The sequence below is a fragment of the Petaurus breviceps genome, unplaced genomic scaffold (genome assembly GCF_028583685.1).
Source record: "Petaurus breviceps papuanus isolate PSGF00001 unplaced genomic scaffold, PetGlider_PUasm1.0 189, whole genome shotgun sequence".
Classification (NCBI taxonomy): Eukaryota; Metazoa; Chordata; class Mammalia; order Diprotodontia; family Petauridae; genus Petaurus; species Petaurus breviceps.
Window position 1 is genome coordinate 46,306,039 of NW_027185809.1, and position 22,458 is coordinate 46,328,496.

Below are 22,458 nucleotides of genomic sequence, written 5' to 3' on the forward strand. Positions count from 1 at the left end.
AAGACTGATTTTAAGCAATGTTGATTAGGCACTAAATTCTGGAAAACACAAGTGATCCTGATATACAGAAATTAAATATGACATTGCTTATTTTGAACGAATGCCAAAGTTGGAAACAGGAAGAGAATGAAAAACAATTTATTTCTGGGACCTTTAACCTTTCTACTATGTAAGTCAATTGCATGAAGTTATATACATTTTGCATCTGTAGAAAATATTAAAGCAACCAGATGGTTATTCTCGATAAGAGAAGCATAGACATGAATGACTAGGACAATTGCTCTTCTCATTGTATATATTAGTCATCCAACATATATGCATAAATATATATGGATGAATATATATATATATATATCATGGGAGCTTCAAATACTTGAGACATATGAAAATATGTATGAACATATAGATACCTCTCTCTTCATATATGTGTGTACATATATATATATGTATATATATATATATAATGAAATATCCCTAATAAGGATAGAAAGAGGTAATTCCAAATAAATCTTTTTGTAATTAAAATATATTTGAAATCTCTTTAACATGGATTTTTTTTTAATCTTTGAAAAATGGAAATTTATCTAGTGGATGAAATCTCATATATAAATTCAGAAAAAAAAGGTGCAATAGAAAATGAGATAATAACTCCCCTTAATTACAAATCTAATAATAAAAAAATAAAAATTTTTCAGGGATGCAAATACTGAGTTTGAGAGGAAGACAGGGATGTGCTGAAGCTGCTTTTTACCAACTCACAGAAACAAGTGTTAAATTTTCAGTGTATTTACACCTCAGAAATTGGGGACTTTTAAGACTAAATTTATTTTAATATTAGTATTACTGTCTAGATTTAAGAAAGTGATGTAGAAATGTTAATAATGTAGATTAAACTTTAAATGTACCTTGTATTTTTTTCTTCAAAAGGACAGGCCATAGTATGGGAATATTTTGACTTTGCACAGAATCGACCTGAGCTGTGAGGTGAAAAGAAATGACTCTTTCCAGATTTCATAGGGTGACAATGAGTGATGGGAATATCTTTCCAGTGTTGAGATTTGGTACTTATGAACCTAAAAGTGTTTCCAAAAGTGAAAGTGAGATGGTCACAAGGGTGGTTATTGAAGTGGGCTTCTAACATATCGATGGGACTTTCCTATGCAAAAATGAAATAGAACTTAGGCAATCCGAGGAAAGATTGCAGATTGACCAGAGAGAACATATTCTATACAGGAAATCTCTGGAGTATGCACCACCACCACAAATTGGTCAAACCTGCCCTTGAAAGAATCCCTGAAGGACCTCCAGCTTCATTACCTTGACCTCTATATTATTCATTGGCCTGTCTCTCTTAAATATGGCCAAGATAAGGTCCCAATGGATGAAAATCACATAATTTTCAGTGATTATGTGTATTTGCATCATACTTGGAAAGCCATGGAGAAATGAAGGATGTAGGCCTCGTGAAGTTCATTGGAGTGTCCAAATTCAATGCAGAGAGTCAGAAATGATCCTGAACAAAACAGGGCTTAAATATAAACCTGACTGCAACCAGGAAGAATGCTGTCTTTGCCTGAATCAGAACAAATTGTTTGAATTCTGAAAGTCAAATGATATCATGTGGGTAGCATATAGTGCTTTGGGCTCCCACAGAGAGACTCCATGGGTAGATTAAAATGATTTCCATTCTCCTAGATGACCTAGTCCTGGGAGCCAATGCCAAGGAACACAAACAGATGCCAGCCCAGGTTGTTCTCTGATACCAGAATCAGTAAGGCTGGTAGTCTTCACTGAAAAGTGGATCAAAGAGAATTTTCAGGTGTTCAATTTCCAGTTGACTCCAGAAGACACGGAAGTCACTGATGGCCTTAACAAAAACTTTCCTGACCTCACTCTTAATCAGTTCAAGGAATGTACCAACCATCCTTTTAATGATAAATATTAATGGAGTTTTGACTCAGAAGATTTGTGGCACTGAGGCATTGAAGTTCTCTTAAAAATAGCTTACATTCTGTTGATTTTCATGGAAATTAAATTTAGTATTATGGTTAAGCCATACGCCATGGTTAAGCCTAGCCATAGTTTAAAGGTAATTGTTCTATTATAAGTTCTTCCTTTCCTGCACCCAAAAAGATAGACATAATGGTACATATTTATGTAGCATTTTGAAGTTTACCAGGCACTTTTCATGCAGTGTTGCAAGTATTATCACCTACTTTTTTTCCAAGAAAGGTAACCTTAACTCAGAGACATTGTGTCAGAGTCATAGTATCTGACTCACAATCTTCCTCTTTACTCCAATTTTACACCTATACTAAGTACTTCAACATATATGTTGATATCCCCTCCAGCTTCCTAACTACTCAATTCCTTAATCTCCTCAACTCTCATGGATGGTTTCTTCACTTCACTATCTATATATTAGTGCAGATGAACAGTTCCTTTCAGTTCTCTACAATTTCATTCCAGCTGCTTTCATATCTAATCTGAATGCAGCAATTTTTGCAACTTTTCTTAAATGTTCTGTGCCACTACTAACACACACATACACACATATATACATACATACACACATATACAAACACATATGCATTCCTGTGTATATACATAAACATGTGTGTACACTACATGTATTGTGTGTGCATATGTGCACACACACATCTCCTTTTTAGTTTAAATCCATCTTGGAACAGAAATCAATCATCAGAAATTAAGAAAGTAATCACATTCTGTAAATACACACAAACAATGAATATATGATAATTCACTCAAAACCCTGAATAACACTAGCCATTATAGGCCTTGAGGCTGACAAATATCCATTTCTGAGGTAACCACTGAAGCAAAAAAATAAAATCTTTAAATCTAGGATCTATCTGTAATAAAGATGTCACTTCAATACATAGTATTCCAGGTGCACTTTCATAATTTTAATAATTAATGTCCAAACAATGTCAATTAAAAATCAATAAAATAAAAAAAAATCTTGACAATTTTTTTAAGTCAGTTGTTAAACACTTAACAGAACAATCGTGGAAAGAAGAATGGAGGAGTAGATAATTTTTAAAACACTTCCAAAAAGATTTTACTATTTCATGATTATTTTCTCTAAAGTGAGGTGAAATTATTTCCCAAACATATTACTGAACCACACTATAAACTGTGCTAAGATTTGAATCCCAAGGAACATATAGTATCATATACTACAAAGTACCATATATTACATTGTTTCTTGAAGGAGTAAATGAACAGCATCAGGAAAATGGACCCTAAGCCTGGACTGGCTTGCCAGAGTATGGGAACCTGGAAAGCATTGTTTAGACAGTGCAGAGCCAAGGTGAAATGTCAAATGTCTGTTAAGTAAATTCCATAAACTACATCATGGCTTGATGTTTTAACTGTCTACCATAATCGGAGAATATAAAAGGAGGTACATAATAGTTCATGCACATTTCAATTTTTCTTTCAATACTTGCTTGTCAGTCTTGAGTATTAAGCTTTTTTGTTTTGTTTTGTTTTTTTCCTGTAGAGGTTAAATGATTTTTTTTCTACCCCCTTCAGCTTTGTTCATTAATGGTAAGTCTATTTGTCTCATCATTGTAACAGCTCTGCTATTAATGCCCCTTACTGTTTTCTAACATTATTCTTTGTCCTTTTCTATAAACTTCCAAAACCCATTGTTGTACCCTTTTTACTTGACTTGGTGAGTCCTAACCATACTTAGCAACTGCCTGTTTTCTAAATCTGAAATAGAAAACCAATCATACGTATCTGAGTTAGAATTTGTCGCTCCCTATAAATCCCATGATCTTTGGTTCCTTCAAGTTGATGCTTAGATGTGAAGGTGATTATAAACCAGGCAAAATCCATTTATACAGAGGTAAGTAATGTGAAGCAGAGCAAATCTGGGTATGCTGAATCTAAGGACAGATTCTCTATCCAAAGTGAGATTTCTGGAGGGGTGCAGCCAAGATGGCAGCATAGAAACAGGAAAATTCCATGAGCTGCCCCCATAACCATCTCAAATAGTTATAATATGACTCTAAACAAATTTTAGAACTACAGTACCCACAAAGTGACAGAAAGAAACAAAACTCCCACTGAAGGCAGCCCAACAGGCTTACAGGAAGGGCTCATCACAGAACACTGAGAGCTGAGCCCAGCCCCTCGTGAGCCCACAAGTTTTAGCCTCAGGGTGTTCCCAACCAGCTGCAGCCAGAGCAGACTTCAGGAGAGTGAAGCACCAGCAGCTGTGGCAGTTTCCAGACTTATTAACCAATAAATACCAAAGAGCAAGTAATGGAACTCTGTAGGAACTGGGTAGGATGCAAGAACCAGGGCCAGCCCGCGCCCCCAAGATGAGAAGCAGTGGAAGTGCAGTGACTATCCAGCCACCACAGGGCTGCTTCCAGAGCTCCTGGCCTGTAGATCATAGGGGGACCAAGTGACCATTCAGATGGTAATCGTTCTTACTTTAACCTGCTTGGATCTGGACCACTGTCTTAGATGGATGTCCTGGGGTGTGTGGCCAGTGGGCCAGAGCCTGTGGGGTCTTCAGAGAGGGCACCCAACTAATAGCTCCAACAGCTGAGAAAACCCCAGTGATCTGGAACAAAGCTCTCCTCTCTGGAAGCAGAGTTGTACCATGGCAAAGAGCTCAAAAGTCAAGTAATTGAGTGGCAACATGAGCAAGCAGAAGAAGCAAAGCAAGCACAGTAAGCAAACCTTAGATTACTTTTGGGGGGACAAAAAGGATCAAAGCATGGAATGTGGAAGGAAGACAACAAAGTCAGAACTCCTGCATCAAAAGCTTCCAAGAAACATATGAATTGGTTACAGACCATGGAGGAGCTCAAGAAGGATTTTGAAAATCAAGTAAGAGAAGTGGAGGAAAAATCAGGAAAAGAAATGAGAATGATGCAATAAAATCATGAAAAGAGAGTCAACAACCTGACCAAAGAAAATAACACCTTAAAAATGGATTAACTCAAATGGCAAAAGAGGCCCAAAAATCTGATGAGGAGAAGAATGCCTTAAAAAGCCGAATTTGCCTGATGGAAAAAGAATTTCAAAAGCTAACTGAAGAGAATAATTCTTTCATAATTATACTGGAACAAATGGAAGCTAATGACTTTATGAGAAATCAAGATACTATGAAACAGATCCAAACAAATGAAAAAATAGAAGGCAATGTGAAATATCTCATTGGAAAAACCAATTACCTGGAAAATAGATCAAGGAAAGATCATTTAAAAATCATTGGACTACCTGAAAGCCATGATCAAAAAAAGAACCTAGAAATCATCCTTCAAGAAATTCTCAAGGAAAATTTCCCTGATATATTGGAACCAGAGGGCAAAATAGCAATTGATAGAATTCACCAATCACCTCTTGCAAAAAATACCAAAAAGAAAACTCCTAGGAATATTATAGCCAAATTCCAGAGTTCCCATGTTGAGGAGAAAATATTACAAGCAGCCAAGAAGAAACAATTTGAATATTGTGGAAGCATAATCAGGATAACACAAGATCTAGCAACTTCTACATTAAGGGATTAAAGTGCTTGGGATATGATATTCAAGAGGTCAAAGGAGCTAGGATTAAAACCAAGAATCACCTACCCAGCAAAACTGAGTATAATGTTTCAGGGCAAAGTGAGATTGCTGATAATTCCTTTCTCCTGCTTCCATGCACTAACAACTACCCAATATCCCAGCAAACACTTGGATTGTCTTCTCACATTGCCCATGGTTTCCATCATGCTCCTGGATATAGCAGTTTAGGTCTTGATCTCCCCCTCTTCTGTCATCAGAGATTTTCTTATACAAGCCTTTTACCTATTTCAGTGGTCGGATTATTTTGTAGCATATCTATATATCCCATAACTGATGTTTAAGACTGAAATATCAAGTAGACCTAAGTGTACTTGGAGTCCTAGAGACATTCAGTATGGAAATGATTAAATCCACTTATTGTAAAATGAGAGGGGGTTGGCAGAAACAGGGTTAGTGAGAACCACTAGCTTAAATGAAGATTTCAACAGGAACATTGTGCCCTGAGAATAATTTCCTTAGGGAAAATGCATAACTCATCCCTAAAAAACCCCACAAATACCCTCAAATACCTTCAACATTCTCTTTTCATCCCGACTGCCCTCCTCCAAAAATAATGGAAAAATGAGTTAAAATCATCATAGAATTGACTTTTGCATAAACAATGAAAGTATCCATTATGGAGATCGATATAAGGTCTCACATAAACTTCTAGATGAAAGGTTCTTAAAATGGGGTCCATGAAACTGTTTTTTTTATTATTTTTATAATCATATTTAATGGACAGTTTTCTTGATAATCTTATGTATTTTATTGTGTGAGATTAAAATGTTACTTTGAGAAGGTGTCCATTGGCTTTACTAAGCTGCCAAAAGAAAAACAAACAAAAAACAAATCCCTGTCTATACTAAGTGAACTATATTTCTCCTTGCAATTATTTTACTATTCCAGTTACCTACTTTTCCTAGCATTTAAATATGATTCTTTGCAAATAGTGCTCAATGCATTTTGCTCTTGTCTCATTGTCATAATATTTGCAAAATGCTTCTGAGCCAGATTTCTCTCATGCAATTTCAAGCTTAATTTAACTCATCCTACAAACAGACATAATAGAATGATGTTTAAGATAGAAAAACACAGAAGTGAGTCAAACTCATGTTTTGAGACCCTAAGTTTGTCTAAGCAAATTCACAGAGGCTCTGTGGCCCAGCTATGAAGTATTAATTATGAAATGAGAGAAGATACATATTTTCAGATCTCACATTTCATGAATGATGTTACATTTTATAGATGAGATGCTACAGAAATGCTCTGAAAACTATGGAATGCTCTCTTCCCCAGGCTCTGCTCTTTTATTGCCATGTCTAATATGTTTTCCCCCTCCAATCTAGAACTCAATTCCAAGTGCCCTATAACTCCTATAATACAAAAGTAAACAAACTGGTTGATTCAATTGATATCTAGACAGGTTTAATTTATGTCATCGGCAGTGCTGATTTCAGTGCCATAGTAGGCAGGTATCCATCGAGTTAGGTAGCTAGGGGGTACAGTGGATAGAATGCCAGAACTGGATTCAGGAAGACTCTTCTTCCTGAGTTCAAATCTGATCTCATATATTTACTAGCTTTGTGACCCTGGTCTAGTCACTTCATCCTGTTTGCCTCAGTTTCCTAATCCATAAAATGAGCTGCAGAAGGAAATGGCAAACCACTCCATTATCTTTGCGAAGAAAACCCCAAATGGTGTCACAGTCAGACACAACTGAAAGAATGACTCGTCAAAAACAATATACATTTAATCAATTGAAATTAACACCAACCATAATTCCTTAAAATTTGATCATATGACTAATACCACATAAGAAGTTCATTATTCAACCCAACTCTCTAATTGTTCAGATTATAAGACCAAAACCCAAAGACCTTAAATCATTTACCCAAGGTCACCCAGTAAAATAACAAAGTTTACATTAAAATAATGGCAGATTGGATTCAGCGTAGAAATGAGGTGTAGTGATGAAATAAAAAGATTGATTCTATAGGTATATAAATCAAAAGAACTAATTTCACTGTGGTCTTTCCTAAGTGGATTGTTTGTGTGTGTTTATAAAGGTAATTTCTGTCTTTGACTATTTTAATCATTTGACATAATTAAGACATCCATATGTCACTTTCTGAAATCTTTTTCTCCATTTATTCCTTATTTTCCACACAAGAAGACAACAGAGTTAAGTGCTTCAGGTACCCAGCATCTAGAATAATGAGACCTGTATTTGAGCCCAGACATTGCCGCTGTATCAATTCACTAAACTTCTCTGGACCTCAGTTTCCTCATCTTGTTCCTTCTTTCCCAACCTGGTTTATATCTCTTCCAAAAAAAAGAAATTATATAAAAACACAAATAAAATTATCTTCCACAAAGCTATAATGCCTAAAAATAGCTAGTAATAGAATAAAGTAATTACTCAGTATTTCTATCAATATTTGATATTTTATTTACATACATGTAAAATTCTTCATATTTCATTGAGAATGCTAAAGAACCATACTGAATCATTAGCATTACATTTTCAAATGATTTTTAAGTTATTTACTTGCAATTTCTAGAATTAGATTTGATACACACACAAACATACACACACACATATATATGTATAATTTCTTGACTCCATATAGCTTGATAGTCAGTCATTGATTTCAAACTAAAAGACATATTAGAGATTATATAATCTATCCCTTTATTTTAAAAACTTAGTGAAATGAGGACCAGAGGATTTAAAGGGCTTGTGAAAGGCTACACAAAGCAATAAATCTTGGATTCCAGTGCAGGTCTCTCAGTTCTAGAACCAGCACTCTTTCCATTGTACCCACTTTGGCTCACTGCCTTCTTTAGTGAGAGCCAAGGAAAACATAGGTAAAAGACTTCTGGATGTCTTAATTATGGCATACAGGCTGTCATCTTTAAACAATATGTCACAATCTGCCCAAAACTTCTTCATCCCCACTTTTTTTTTTTTTTTTAAGCAATCAGGGTTAAGTAACTTGCTCAAGGTTACACGGCCAGGTGTTTCTGGGTGGGTGCTAAGTGTCTAAGCCGGATTCGATCCCAGGTCATCCTGATTCTGGGGCCGGTGCTCTTACTTGCTGTGCTACCTGGCCACCCCCCAAAACTTCTTCATCAAGGATTAAACTGAAGGAGAGCTAAAAGTAACCAAAGAATAAGAAAAAAAATGACTTTAGATCACTTTTTTTTCTTCTTGGTGGCAAAACAATATATTCATAGAACTATGAATTAGTACAAACCTTCTGGAAAGCTACTTGGAATATACAAATAAAGTGGCTAAAATATCTGTAACCTTTGACTCAGAGAAATCATTGCTAGATATAGAAATTTATTAATGAAAAGAAAGGTTTCACATTTCAAAAATAATATTTTAGATTTTTTTTGTAATAGAAAAGAACTAGAAACAAAGTCATTGTTCATCAACAGGGAAATAATGAACCAATTAGAGTAAATGTATATAATAGGATATTTTGTGCTATAATTATAACAGCTCACACTTATATAACACTTTTAGATTTACAAAATATTTTACATATGTTGCCTTAATTGATGCTCAAAAATTATTTAAAGTGTTAATATAATCATCATTTTGTTGATGATCTAAAAAATTGATTACCTAGGATTACACAATTGGTAAGTATCTAAAGGAAGATTTGAACTTTGAGTTAATAGACTCCAATTCCAGGGCTCTATCTACTATTCCACCTATAAAAAATAATGAGCATGAAAAATGCAGAAAAACATGGAAGATTTAAATCATCTGATGCAAAGATAACAAACAGATTCAGGAAAATGATGTAAATGATTACTTCATCAAAATAAATGGAAAGAACAACCACAAATAAATAAAAGTGAATACCACAAACTTACCGAGAACAAAGGTGATCTGAAATAAAATATGAAAAGATACCACTCCCTGCTCTTTTGCAGAGGTAAGGGGCTGGCAAATGTGGAATATGGCTTATAATGTTATATTGTTGTCGTTTTCAATTGATTTATTTAATTTAATTACCTTCTTTCTTTTTTTTTAAGCAATTGGGGTTAAGTAATTTGCTCAAGGTTACACGGCCAGGTATTTCTGGGTGTGGTGCTAAGTATCTGAGCCCAGATTTGATCCAGGTCATCCCCGACACTGGAGCCAGTGCTCTTTCTCACTAAGCCACCTGGCTGCCCCGCCTTTTTTCTTTCTTAAAATTTTTTTCATTTATTATAACTGATGGCTTTCTGAGAGTGAAAATGGAAGGGACAAAGATAGACCTACATAATGTAAAACTGCAATTTGTCAATAAAACTCTATTTTAAATAAGAGCAATTAAGAAGTCATAAGTTCATACCTTAGGACAGTTTGTTTTTTTAAAGATGCTCCCTCTGCTTTGTAAAATGAGAAACAAACAGTTTTTAACTAAGTTTAATTTGTAGTTTCTTTAGCTATCAAGTTAGTTTTAAGCTGAATTGAGAATATTTTTTATTTTGAATTTTCTTTGTATACCCTTTATAGTACATTGCAATGCAGCCAAAATTAGGTCAAGGCAGCTAGGTCTTTGTTTCAGGGCATCAAGCTTAGAAAGTACTAAATTTAGAGGACTACAACATAATTTTTAATCCTCTAAGAAACTGGAAACAATAAAATCTAAATACCTATATAGAGTTTTTTAGATTATTAAAACTATGATATGCCAATCACTGGAGATACCAAAGGGGGGAAAAAGAAACACAAAAACAAAAAACCCTTTACTTTTAAAGAACTTATGAGTTAATGAGCAGTGGGAGATATATATATATATAAAAGGGAACAGTGTCCAAAGAGGGCCATTTTCATTTGGGAAGTTGCAGGTAGCTATAGGGAAATAACAGATTTATTGACAAACTCTGTTGAGGAGCAATGATGGTATTGATTTTATTATGGTTAAATATATATACACATATATTGAATAGATGGTAGGCTAGGTGAGCTCCTTCTATGTACCTTCTCTCTATCCTTTCCCCTCCTTATTTAGAGGTCTCATTTGAATGTCATATGATCATTTGCTCTTCCCAAAATGGGCGATATCTGTCCTCTAACCACATCTATGGAACTTAGTATTTCATAGGATCACAGATTTAGAACTGGAGGGTATCTTAAAGGTCATTTAGTTCAACTGCCTCATTTTGAGGGTGAAAAAATCTGGTACAAATTAATATGTTTTCCTGAATATATTACAAAATACTTCATTCACATATTTAAATATATAGATGAATTCATCCAAAGTGCTTTTATCATGGACAACTTTTGCCTTCTTAAGAAGAAACCAGTGAAAACTAGATTTCATTAGTGGACTGAGAAAGAAATACAATTTAAAATGCACATTTTCCTGAAGCAGGCAGTTGAAAATCAGAGTCTGCCAATCATAACTGAAAATTTTGTTTTTAAAAAGTGTACTTCACTTCTAATTATCTCTGTCAGATTTTTAAAAAATGAATCCAGTTTTTAATGCTTGTGATTGCGCCCTTGGATCTGGGCCCAAAGGTGAACTAGGTGAGTTCCAAACTTCCCAATGGATGATACATTTGTTACCATTACATAGAACTGCTCCATTTTAGGTTATTTTCTTTGTTTTTCTTTTATCTAAATACAAATTTTTTTAAACTGCGGGGAAGCAACATGAGACTCAGAAGGACTAAGGGAGACACCATTTTTCTTCTCACTCCATCACCCTCTATCCCTAAGCCCTCTACCATTAGAGGCCTCTGGTATTATTATGGGAACAATGGTGCTGTTCATACTGAGAGCTCACTGTAATAGCTCTGCTTTCTCCTTTATGGCTTGGATGTGAACTTGACTGATTACCTAGGGAGCCTATACTGTACCTTGTCAGAATGCTTATTAAGGAGGCTGGAACTTGGTTTTAAAAGACCCGAGAAGAATACTTCAGAGTTTCACCAGTTCCATAATGCAGTTCCTCTGGGCTCCCATTAAAAGACGGCCCCAGGTGAACCAAGTACCAGGTTGCATTTGAGTTAGAGGGGGGAAAAGTGTACATTGTGATGAAGTGCTTTTAACATTTCACAGTTTAGCATAATTGGATTCTAACAGGAGCTTTCTGTCAAGAAATCTTTTCAGTCAAGAGTCCTATCAAAGAACTCGGTTTCATTTACATCTCTATTTAAAAGGCATATTTTATTCCAAATGCTATCCCTGGGGATAATTAAATGATACATTGACAATCTACGAAACCAACAAGGGGACTATGGTAACAACACTCACACTTTTTTTTTTTACAGAATGTATGCTTATTTCTTTGAAAAAATTTTTTCCAATTATGTAACTGTTTGAGAGGTGGGGGGAGGTGAAAAAAAAGATTACGATAGAGCTAGACTGATAGGTTTTATTCAACAAAAAATATATTTTTATAACCAGCATAAGTTACCTATTCAGTCATAGTAAATAATGTCAGAAGAGCTGGATCTTGTGGGTCAGTATATGGAACAAGTACCCAGAAAACTGGGAATGTTCTTCTTGACTTTGGCACTTTTAAGCATTGTGTGGCCTTGAATAAGTTCCAGTAACCTCCCTGCATCTCCTCATGTTTCCTCAACTGTAAAATGGGATCATAATATTGAATGGGAGTAGACAAGCTGTGCATGAGCCACTAAATATGGCTCCTATAAAAGTAGAGACTTTCACCTATAAAATTTCCTACACTCCAGACTTAATAAAAAACTATTTACTATTCCCTTTCTTCCAGGCAAATAAAGAGATGTGAAGTAAACAGTCATTGGATAATGCCCACTGTAAGCCTCTTTCCACTCATTTTTAAAGTTATGTCATTTTTAAATTTATTTGTGTGTGGGGGATGTTATTTCCAAATATCAGTCCATTACAAATACCTTGTTTCATAGCTAGGGAAACTAAGGTTGGAAAGGAGTTCTTATAAATTTTTGCTATGCTGTTTAGCCCAGGAGATCTACATGTCACAGATGCAGAGACTGTTATTAATGGCTCTCTGTTAGTGACCCTGTAGAAAGAAGAGGACTCATAGGTTTAAGTGAATGTTGCAGTAAGAATTATTAAATAAAACTCCTATTATTAAGTGGGTAGGTAAACTTTTCAGCTAAGGATTTTTTTTCAATATCTTCACTAAAAATTATTTTCTATGTATTAAATGAATTTTTAAAAAAAGTGAATGCTCCCATTTCTCTTTCAACTAGCCTGTTATCATTTTAGAGTATATACATGGTTATCTAACTTGATCTATTTTGAAAAATCAGAACTTTCAAATTTTAGGAATTATCAAAAATATTTATTGAACAAAATATGCAGTACTCTGCTAGGCAATGTCGAATAGACCATAAAAAGAAGTGGATAGCATTATCTATACATAACCTCACGTATTTTACAAATTTAATTGAAAGAAGACACATAAACACACAGATAATAAGTGTGTGTGTGCATTGTGTGAACACACATAGTCCATACATATACACATATATCTACATATGTATATGGTTATACACACATACATTCAATGAAACAAAAATAATTAAAACATCAGATTTTTTCTATGCTGAGTTGATATAAAAAACCTAAACTTTAAAAAAAGCAGAAACTTGGGACACAAATCCACTTTCTCAGACATAAAGGGAGGAGAAAGGGAGGCGAGAGGTTCACCAGTTGCCTAGATTATCAGTCAAGGCTAAGTTCATGATCTATTGAAATTCCCCATGATCTGGTCACCATTGTGCCATCTGCCCCCATGGATGAATGAACCAGCCACCCAGCTGTTACTCTTTCCTTGCACATCCTTTCCATCATGTGTTACCTCCAACAATTATCATTTTTTCTTTTTTTTCACCTTTGCCAATCTGATGGGTATGAGGTGTTTTCATTTCCATTTTGCTTATTAATAGTGACTTGAAACTTTTTTCACGAGATTTTTGATAGCTTACTTTTCTTCTTTTGAGAACTTTCTATTCATCATATCCTCAGATACTTAGGAGAGACAGAGGCAGACACAGAGATGGAGACAGAAAGACACACACTAGTGAGCACACACATACAGAGAAACAGACAGAAAAGGAGAAAGATACCGAAAGAGATAGAGACAGAAAGAGACATACAGAGAAAGAGAGACATACAGATACAGAGAGAAAATTATGTGCTTACTACAGGGATATAAATAAATACAAACAAGATAGTTCCTCTAGTTAAGAACCTTACTAATGGGAGGAGAGAAAACAAAAGGGGATACATATGGAAGGAGAGGAAGAGTACCTACAGAGAGGCAAGGTAGCAGGTGAGAAGAAAAATGATATCTAGAGAGAGCTCAGGCAAGAAGGAGGTGAAGCATGCCTTAAATACTCCCTAAAATGGTGGTCTCTGGGAGGAAATAAAAAATGTGGGGAGAGGGAGATGTAGAATGGATATTTCCCAGGAAGTCAATATGGCAGCAAGGAGAAAGAGGATTCCAAAGAGAATCAAAAAATTGTGGTGAAACATTGGCTAGAATCCTTCTCAAAATGCCACCTTTACAACATTAACCATTTCCTTTGCCACATGTTTAGCAGATTCAGTTCAAAATGTCCAAGCTGTTCTTGAGTACTATTTCCAAGATGACAAGAGAAAAAAAAAACCCTGTCTCTTTTGAACTACATTTCCAAGACACTTCTATAATCAGGGTCCATCTAAAAAAAAAATCAGCTACCTTTCCTAAAGACCAATTCATATGATTTTGCTTTGTATTCGATTGCCATCTCTAAATAGCTCTCTTTGCATAGTAGCAAAACCTAGAAGTCAGAGCTCAGAATTTATAATAATAACTAAGATGTTTGTGTGATTAAATTCTCATATGACTGACTTCCACCAGGACTAGAAAGGTATTCCCTATTTTTATCCACCCATGGCCACTCTGCTAAGCCACAAAATAAGATTTGTGATCCTGATATATATATTTTACCTATTTGATATTGAACAGAATGATATAATTCAATTCATTCATCATCCCCTGGAAGGGGATTAAAGTTCTATCAACACCAATAGTAAATCTGTTTTTGGCTTGGGGGCCTGTGATTTTTTTTTTGTATGAGCTGGTGAAATACTCCAAAATAGATAGTAGGAAGAATAAAAAATATGTAGCATGTAAGGCCTCAGTCTGCCAATTTGTGAACTAAAGAATTGTATTTCCCCATGTAATGTAGAATAAATCATGTTTTAATTTCCAAGGCAAGCTAGGATGATAGAATTTAGGACTAGGAGGCATCTTAGAGATCATCTAGTACAAACTGTTAATTTTATCAGTGATGAAACTGAGGTCCAGAGAGTCTAAGAAATCTTCTATGGTCACATAGGCAGTAAGTAGCAGAACTGGTATTAGATTATAATTCCTCTGACTTCAAACCCCTTTCCATAAATTATGATACAATGGAAGTTTACTTTAATACTTTAGTGCAGTTGTTCTGATTCATTGTTTTTAATCTTGGACCCCTTTGGGAGTCTGATGAAGCCTATAGACCAATTCTCAGAATAATGTTTGTTAAATACATAAAATAAAATGCATAGAACTAGAAAAAGAAACCAACTGAAATATAGTAATCATTTAAAAAAAAATTCATATACCTCAGGAAACACCAACTTAAGAATTTTGTGATTTCATGTTTTGGGTGGACCCTCCACTGATACAAATAGCTGCCTTTCCATAGTTTCTATGGTTATTATCAAATCAATTCATCACCTGGTGATGAGCCTCTCTAAATTTTGTTTGACTGGCCCTTCGATAATAGATATGTAAGCTGTTTACCAGGCTCATATTCTTAGGCTTTTCAGATTGCACGTATCTTGCTGTGCTTGTGCTAGGAAATCATTATTTTGATAAACCAAAGCAACTTCCACACCATCATGGAGACCCAGTGCAGTTCTTTATATTATCCCAAACAAATGGATATGCATGTCTAAATACATACACATGTTTCAAATGTGATTTTATAAAACTTTATATTTTTATAATCACTGTCATATACACATACATGTACCTATGCATGTTGCTGTTCACCCTTTGTTTTCAGAGAGGACCAATGACATTATCAATGATGACTATTGTGTGAATTGGATTTAAGTGAGGCAGACTTGCATGAAATCATGAGCTTCATTCTGTCTTCCAGAGCTACTGAAGTTCAGGGGCAAGATAAAAGTCAAGATGACTGGTGATGGCTTGGGATGCAGTGAAGGACTTTGGCATCTTTGATGTCTAAGTGCTCTATAGCACCTACTTCAGCTACCTTCATGGAACACTGGGACATTCAGCTGCCTTCATGGAACATCATTAAAATAAATCATTCTCATTAGCCCATTCTGCTAGGGGAAGTCTTCACATGCTTGGGGTACACATTCCCCCTAATTCTCTGATACTTCTGAGGTCTGTTGGTTACCCTCAACCTGGGTTAGACTGTCTGCCAAGATAGTTTAACTGGGGTGTGGCCATGAACATGCTACAGCTTCTAGGAGCCACAGGTGAGAGTTGAGTGAAGGTAGACACCAAAGGTGGATAAACAGTCCTTAAAAAGACTCAATGACCCTACTGCCAGAGGTACTAATTTTCCCTGAACATCCCATATAAGTACGTATACATGTAAGCATGCATGCTCATATTACATATTTGTTGGTTTATTTTTCCAGGGCTCTTATATTCTTGCAACCTGATAGATCATGAAGACATATGGCATAGAATCTTATAGTTTGAGGTTTAAAATAATACATAGGCAAGAAAAAAAATTATAGCTAAGGGTATGGAGTTTAAGATGAGGGTTTTGCTTCATAACTATCAAAAACTCCAAGCATAGTATTTGAGAATTACTGACTTGGGACCTTTGATAAATATGGAGTTTAGTGAAGATAAGATTGGGGAAAAAGTCAGTTGGAGTTATAGGAGACAAGAAGAAAGTGAGCTCATTTGAGTCCCGCCAGCTATATTCTGTGAAGGCAGTGGATTGTATAAACTGGATTTGAAATCAAAGGACTTGTGTTCAAATTTGTGTTCTTCTACTTAGTATCTATTTGGCCTTGGGAAAGTGACTTTTTCTCATTTTCTTCACTTGTAAAATAAAAAAAAGTTTGACTGTATCACTTTAGTGGAATTTGATGACTCTAAAACTATGATCCTTTTGCATATTTTGGGGAATCAGGAAAGATTTATGGGGAGATGATTCTTTTTCTAAATATTTAAGTATGGGTAAAATGTCAATGGAGAGAGAAAATAGTGTTTTACTGGAACAACAGGAGACATAGAAATGGAGAGCATGGGATGTGTTCAGGGGAAGGCAAATAGTACAATTTCATTGGAGAACAGAATATGAGAAATGGAGTTATGTTATTATAACACCAACATGATATGCACATCACCCACAGCAGATATGAATATGCTGGTGTAGTTCTGAATCACAAAATATAACAGACTCTTCATATGGAACACAGGAGAACAATTATTCAAATACCAGAAAGTCAAATCCATTAGAGTAACCAAGAAGTTGGTATCTATAACCAATGCAGTGAAAACTTACATCACCAATTCTTCCCTCCATCAGACCTTTCAAACAAAACAGATACCCTTAAGCAAAAATTCCTCTCTCTCTCACTCATGCTATCTGCTCTGCCTCCACACTGCTTGGTCCCAGCTCTTCCCTTGCTCTCCCCTGCTCTTTCCTGCTCCACCCTTCCTGTTCCACTCTTTCAGCAAGTTCCTCCCACTGTGGACTCCATGTGAGTACATTTGACCTAATAAGGGCAGGGAAGGTCTTCAAATTACCATTACCATTACATTTATATAACTCCTATCAATGACAAGGAATAAAAAAATTGCCCATCGGATTTATGGATTAAAAGGAAAAAAGTTCATGACCAAATGAAGGACAGAGAGGATCATAGAAGGAAAAAAAAACAAACAAACAAATTCCAAATCACAAGTAATTAGAGAAATATAAGCAATAATTCTTAAGCCTCACTTCATATCCATCAGATTGTCAAATTTGGTCCCTCAGAAAAGAAAGAAAGAAAATGACAAATGTTGGAGCTATTAGAAAACAGGCTTATTGATATACAGGTGATAGAGCTATGAATGAGTTTAACCATCTTCAAAAGATATTTGGACTTATACACAAAAATATTTTCATGCCTTTTGACCCATCTACATCACTGCTAGACATAAACCCAAAAGAATCAAAGTAAAAGTTTCTATGTGTACAAAACATTATTTGTGGTAGCTTTTTTTTGTGACAGCAAAAACTGGAAATGAAGATGTCATTCAATTAGGGACTAACAAACAAATTGTGATAAATTAATGTAAATTGAATAGTATTGGACTGTAAGAACAAGGAAATAGCTGATTTCAAAGAGACATGCAAATATTTGAATGAACTGATGCTGAGCAAAGTGAATAAAAACAGTAGGACAATTTATAATACAAAATTATTGTTAAACAAGTGAATAATTTTGAAGATTTTTCTAAACTTATGAAGAATAAAATGAGCAGAACCAAGAAAACATTTTTATATAATGATAACACCATAAAAGCAAACAACTTTGAAAGTCATAAAAACTCTGATCCAAGCCATGACTATCTGTGCTTCCAGAGAATTGCTGATGAAATATGCTAAATGTCTCCTGATAGAAAGGATGGATTCAGGATGAAGAATCACACATATGCATACACACACAGAGGAATGTTTTGTATGATTATGCATATTTGTTGCAAAGAATTTTATTTTCTTCCTTTTTCCTCCAATGATATGGGGAATAAAAGGGAAAGGAAAATATTTATTTTGATTTAAAAATAAAATTTAATTAAAAGAAACACATAAATAATAAAATATATCATGATAAACATATGAACCTGCATCTCACCAAGCATTCAATATCTATGGTGAAGAGTATGTTTACAGGAACTAGCAGGGAAGTACATGAGGGAGGAAAATGAATGTGTTTAACATAACTAGCCACTCTGAACTGCTAGCTGTGTTACTGATCTATTCAGGAATATCTACGTCATATAAAACTGCCTCTATGCTGGCTACTGAACTGTTGATCTTCATTACTCTTCAGCTGGGGAAATCATCTGTTCTACACTTGAACATAGCATTTAAAAGTTCTTTCAATTACCTATCACCCTAAAAAGGGTGTAAGGAATATGTTACCATCTAATGTGAATGCAGAAGTTCTTTTTAAGTTGAGGAAATGCAAAGCTCATCAACTTAGCTGTCTCTGGTCTATATATACCAGTTCAGTCATTCACTCACTCAGATGTTCCGTTGTCCAATCGGAGTCAAGATCACAGCAACACAGCTCAGATGCGCATTTTCTTTAAGTCATCTCATCAGGATGCAAAAATAGCTTCAAAACCCCCTCTGCTTTTCCTTTTCAGAGCAGAGGTGGTAACAGTGAAAGACAAATCCTTAAGAGAACCTTCATCTCTTTCCAGTTCCAGGTGGTGCTGAAGAGCAAGAGCAGACGTGAGCTTTTGCTCAGTGGAATCAATTCTCTGTCCAACAAATGAGAAAACACTCAGATGAATTCTATCAGTAAACTACTTGTTTCTGACATAGCTTTGATAGAAAATCTTTTCCGTCCTTTTTGCTGTGTCAACAGTTCTTCTCTTCAGATTCTTATGTCATTTTCTTCATTAACCTTGTTCCTCTGTCATCCATCAAATTTCAAGAATCCCCAACTCTCATAGATATACCTTTTACTTAAAATCTCTTAAGTCCTCAAATCAGCCCTAATAAATTGATAGGCTTTTGAAATATATTTTTTTCTCTTCAGTCATTTTTTAATCACGTTTGACTCTTTGTGAGCCCATTTAGGTTTTGTTGGAAAAGATATTGGAGTGGCTGGCCAGATAAGGAAACTGAGGCAAACAGGCTTAAGTGACTTGCCCAGGGTCATACAGTAATATGTGTCTGAGGGCAGATTTTTTTTGGAGGGGGAAGACAGGGCAATTGAGGTTAAGTGACTTGTCCAAGGTCACATGGCTAGTAAGTATTAAGTGTCTGAGGCCAGATTTGAACTCAGGTCCTCCTGACTCCACGGTTGGTACTCTATGCCCTGTGCCACCTAACTGCCTTTCAAAGTTATGCCTATCTCCAAATATGTATACAGTTGTCCCTTCCACATCATGACTTTCCATATTACAACTTTCCCTATCCCAGTTCCATTATATTACAGGTCAGCATAAAAATATTAAAAGGGAATTTTTGGCAAGTTTCACAGAAGCTGTAGATGACATGCAAAGAAAGCCAGCAGACAGCAGAAAAAAATACATAAAATATATGTACAGTATTGTATAACATCAACATATTTTATCTTTTAATACCGTAAATATGCCCAAATTTTACAATAGGGTACCATAAACACTCTATAAAAGAAGAAAAAAAATTCAGACTTCTTTGCTGGTATGAAGGGAAGGCCAAAAAATTTTATGTGGATTTTTCAGATCACAGAAAGTACTACATACAAAACCCCTGTGATGTGGAAAAGATAATTTTATTTTTTAACTTTTATCTTCTTTAGTTACAAAACATTGAAGTGTAAATTATTTAACATACCATAACACTTTGTGACTTATAAATCTTCAAAATAGTGATTTATTTATTTAATGAACTTGAAGTAATATCTTTATATTCATGTTTCTCTGATTTTTAATTGTTCACACACAAGTAAGGAAATATTCTGTATCATTCACAATGAAATGGAATCCTTGATATTAAAAGCATATTTTATCTCCTTTTCCAAATTACCAAAATCCCATCATGCAAATTTGTTAGCAAAGAATATTAAAATTATATTTTTATTTATTTTAGATATAAAAATATTTATCAGTAATAGTGGGGATGTCTAACATCCTTTGACAGTATAAATCTCTCTCTTTATACAAAATAGTTTTTTCTATCTTCTTTTTCTCTGTCCTTTTCATTATTTAACTGCTTTGTTTAATCACAGCTGGTTGTATAGTGACAAGAGTAGACTAGAACTCTGACCTAGAATCAGGAAGACCTGAGTTCAAATCAGGTCTTTTTACTAGCTATGTTACCCTGGTCAAATCACCTCTGTTTGCTTCAGTTTCCTCAACTATAAAATGAGGGCAATAAGAGCACTTTCTTCTCAGGGTTGTGAGGATTAAGACAATATTTGTTTTGAAAAACAAAAAAAAAATTTAGCACAGTACCTAGTACATAGTAGATACTTAACAAATCATTTCTTTTCTTTCTCATATATACTTCTTATCTAACCTTGGAAAAGTCACTTAACTTGTCAAGGTCCTAAACAATTTTCTAAGGCTATAATTGGCAGAGAAGTGCCCAATCTCCATTGGTAGGAGGAGTTTACTTATCTTGGAATTCCTCACACTAGTGAAATTGCAGCTGCAAACTGTCCAGGTCTATCCCTAACTTTTGTGAAAATACTTCATATATAGTGATTGTATCTGTTAAAGAGAATGAAAGGGTTAGTAACTAAAATGTCATATTAGCATTTTTTTTTCATCACAAACTTGCCACAAGATTGTGAAAATTGTACCTTTTTGCTCTCACACAAGAGCAGATGAAAGAGACTTTGGATTACCAACTCATAATGAAAGATGAAAATATCAGTGTCTCAGTAGTTAAAAAGAGAGCTGAAATTCAGTCCTTAACCTTTAAGCATCTATAAAGTAGTTCTTTGAAAGTGATCAATTATTACATAGCAATAATATGTAGTCATCCATGTTCTCTTCATAATAGGTTAACTTTGATAATTCAGTTAGAATGTTCATGAATGAGCAAGATTCAATAGTGCTTACTTGTCTTCACTATTATTCTGTTCAGCATCTGACAATAGTTTGTTCATCACTGAAACATCTGGTTACCCTTTAATCAATTCAGTATCAGTTTCATTTATATAAAGTCTCAATTTTGTCCACGTTGTTTGGAACTCATGAATTTAATTTGCCAGCAATGATTAATTGATTAATCAATTATTTGGTTACTGTATAGTGGCTTGTTTTCTAACATATCCATGGAATAATCAGGTCACAGCAGCCATAATCCATCACTTCAAATCCAAATGTATTCATTAAAAACTTAGAGAAGAAAATAAATTGCATCTTTCAGAACATTTCCATCCTATTTCATTATATGTTTCCTTCATTGATATTTTATTCAAATGTAGTAATCCTTTGAGAATGGAGATTATTCTTTAGAGGAAATTATAGATTTATTTTACTGAATATTTCTGGTACTAAATTGGGAAAAGTCAAGTATTACTTGATGGAGATATAGTCAAGTTAGAATCCAGACGTTAAAAGGATTATGTCAAATTAACTTGTCTAATTGTGTTTTTTTATACATATGAAAAAATAAATTAATTTCTCTTTGTGTTGAATGGCATGGATAATAATTCTGTGATAAATAAGAAAAGTCATGAAAAAAGTTCCAATTTGATGAGAAATACTCCCACCCAAGTATTATGTCCATATTAATCTATTTCTCCATCATTATTAAAAACATGTGTTACAACTTGAAAACTTTTTTAACCACTTGATTTCAAGTCTTATGCCTCCATCTACTCAAGTTGTTGTCAGGAAACAAGGTTGACCAGACATCATGAGATCATGATACTCAATTGCTGGGATGAATTAAAAAAAAAGTTTTCCCCAGTGTAACATCATATGCAGTGCTGGAAATGGAAAGTAGATACTCTGGGAATTCTGTATTACTTCTAAATTATTTGTATACTTGCCTATGGCCAGTGGGAAAGGAATAAGGAGTGAGTGATCTTAATTGCATTTCTGTTTCTATTTGAGGATAGTGAAAAAGGAAAATGAATGCACTCTTCAGAAAATACTAC

At 34.7% G+C, this 22,458-nt stretch overlaps 1 pseudogene; it reads left to right on the forward strand.

The window, feature by feature from the left end:
* The first annotated feature begins 994 nt into the window (after positions 1–994).
* On the forward strand, positions 995–1,945 carry LOC138164086 (prostaglandin-E(2) 9-reductase-like; annotated as a pseudogene).
* Positions 1,946–22,458: the final 20,513 nt, after the last annotated feature.